Consider the following 2,810-nt stretch of genomic DNA (forward strand, 5'->3'; position numbering starts at 1 on the left):
AACTTATCAACTCATTACTGTAAATTCTTTATCCCACTATTTCAGATTCTTTTTTCACTATTCTAACTTTTCCCGGCTAAACACTGAAAACTGGATAATCATTCCCACTAATTCCGTCCTCTCCTCTTGCATCCTCTCTCCACATTCAGTAGTAAAACCATCGTGAAGGGCAGCAAGACCATGCTCTGTGATGTGCAGCACCAGCGCTGGACGGCAGCGTTAGGTATTAGAACACGCAATTCACAGCTGCTTGCGGATTCAGTTTTCTTACTTTCACCACTTTCAATAACCAAAACTGTTAGACATTGGCAAAACAACGTTGAGCAAGGTATTCTTATAACTTTAGGAAACGGCTGTAATCATACGCTCTCCTGCAAACATACCATACACCAGTTAACATTTTATATATATTATAGGAGGGTACTTCAAGCATTTTACATATATTATAGGAGGGTACTTCAAAAAGTTTATGAAAAGATTTGTACTATCTTCTAATAATATTTTTCCACCAGCTTTCCTCCTGCCAAATCCAGCAGTTTTATTTTTTCTTTAGAAAACAAAGAGAAAGAAAGAAGAAGGAACCAACTAAATAGCAAACGTAAGGCGGCCACGTGGCTCGCTCTGGGAGTTCTGCATGCGTGGCTGTGAACAGGAGGCCGGGTCCTCACGCTGGCTTCATCCGTGGCTGTGATCTGTTTCAGCACGTCACTAGGTGGGGGAGGCCGGAACTCGTGGCAGACTGAGAACAAACCATGAAGGTCTGGGACAGGGCGGGGAGCCAGCAGTCCAAACATAAAACATAAAGTGCACCAGCACAGCAGTGTGGCAGCGACCTTCCTAGGTGGCCTGCGGGCCGGGAGTCAGCAGGAAGACAGAGGAGGTCCTGGGCCATGGCACCTGCCGGGGCTCCTGGAGACGGGCTGCAGGCGCTGATCTCACTGCCACTCAGAGGACAACAGCCAGTGATCTTGCTGCTGAGGAGCAGGCCTTGTGCGGGGAGGGGGATTATTTGGTGCTAAGCTGTGCAGACTCCACACTGTTCGTGCACATGGCCACAACAGGTCCATTCTGACCCTCTTCCTTTTCTGGGAACTGTCTGGGCACTGCAAAGTCCTGAGTGTAGATGATGGTGTTCTTGATGTTGAAGAGGTCCTCAGTCTCACTGGCGCCACTGTGCCGGTCCCGTCCAGTTTCGGCAGGATGGGCACGAGCGCCTCGGACAGCAGGTATTCCTTCTAGAATGAGCTGTGCTGCTGGATCTGCCGTATGGAGAACCACTTGGCGGGCTCGTACTCCAGCATCTCTTTCAGCAGTTTGGAGAGCTGGGGGCTGCAGTCCTCGGTCATGTTCACCTTTCTGATGTTCTCGAATGGCTTGTAGATGTTGTCCTCCTTGAAGTGGTACAGGTTCATCATGATGTAGAGCGTGACCCCAGCTGAACAATGACCATCTTGAAGCCAGAGAAGGTGTCCAGGCTGCTGGTGATCTTGGGTGGCTGGAAGGCTTGAGAGCCCTGGCTTGTCTGGCACATGTCATCAACAGTGAACAGGTGCAGGGCCTCAGTGATGCCCAGGTCAGAGATCTTGAGTGTGCCTCTGGTGGTGAGCAGCAGGTTGCTTTGCTTGATGTCCTTATGGGTGATGCCCCACCTGGGCAGTCACTTGAGACCACTGATGAGCTGGCAGAAGTACCTGTGGGCCTGGCACATGGGGAATGCGTGTTGGGAACACTGTCCAGCACCTCCTGCATGCTGCCCATGCAGTACTTCATCACCATATGCATTTTTTCTTGCTTTCCTCGTGCAGAAGGTCCACCAGCTGGATGATGTTTTTGTGTCATAACCTCCTCACTAGTTTCTTTTGGGAGCGGTTCATTGCCTTTTTTCTTTCTTTCTTTTTAAATATTTGGAGAAGGGAAGTCAGGGCAAGAAGAAGAATCTCTCACCTGGGGAGTAAATGCTAGCTAGTCCTCCAGGTGTAGGTGCAGAGCTGGCTTCTCTCAGGTGCTCCAGGTTCAGGTACAGAGCCAGTTCCTCTCAGGTGTTCCAAGTACATGTGCAGAGCCAGCTCCCCCCAAGTGCTCCAGGTGCAGGTGCAGAGCCAGGTCCTCTCAGGTGCTCCAGGTGCAGGTGCAGACCTGGCTCCTCTCAGGTGCTCCAGGTGCAGGGACTCTCACAATGTCTTTTCTGTTGCTCAAGAACAAAGAAGTCTATATTTTTATACCAACTGCACGAGCTTTCCTTTTCATGCTTATCTGTATTTTGTTTGAGAAAAATGATAATTATTTCCATTTAATGATTCAGTTAGTTAGGATAGAATAGGTTATGCTGCAGTAAGAAATACACGCCCAATTATAATAGCTAAACATAAAAAAGCTTTATTCTCACCCACGTCACAGTTAATGCATGTTCAGTGGCTCTCCTGTTTGGCTGTACTGCAGAAGAAATTCAGGGACAGAGGTGGCTTCAGACTTGTAATTCTGTCACCTCAGGGTTTTTGTTTCTAGAAGTTCTGCTGAGAATAATAGAGGGAGACAACAAACGTGCTCTTAGTTGCCTCAGACTGGAAGTGCTGAAAGTGACACCTACCGAGTGTCCACTCGCCTCCCATTGATGAACATGGATCGTATGACCCCACCTGTAATCAGCACTGATTTTCTCCACCACAATGACTGTTATTTTCCAAGCAACTACTATGTTCTTTACTGGTTTTACATTTTAACATTCCACAAAAAGAAGAGTGAGTGTGCTCTGAAGGTAGACCAGCTGGGTTTGAGCTCTGGTTCAATCACCTACTAGCTTGGGCTGATTG

The 2,810-nt window shown here is 48.2% G+C and overlaps 1 pseudogene; it reads right to left on the bottom strand.

Annotated features, from left to right (window-relative positions):
* Positions 1-935: 935 nt before the first annotated feature.
* On the bottom strand, positions 936-1,874 carry LOC103607471 (annotated as a pseudogene).
* Between the last annotated feature and the right edge of the window lie 936 nt (positions 1,875-2,810).

This window comes from Galeopterus variegatus, unplaced genomic scaffold (assembly GCF_000696425.1).
Source record: "Galeopterus variegatus unplaced genomic scaffold, G_variegatus-3.0.2 Scaffold7452, whole genome shotgun sequence".
In the NCBI taxonomy this organism is placed as follows: Eukaryota; Metazoa; Chordata; class Mammalia; order Dermoptera; family Cynocephalidae; genus Galeopterus; species Galeopterus variegatus.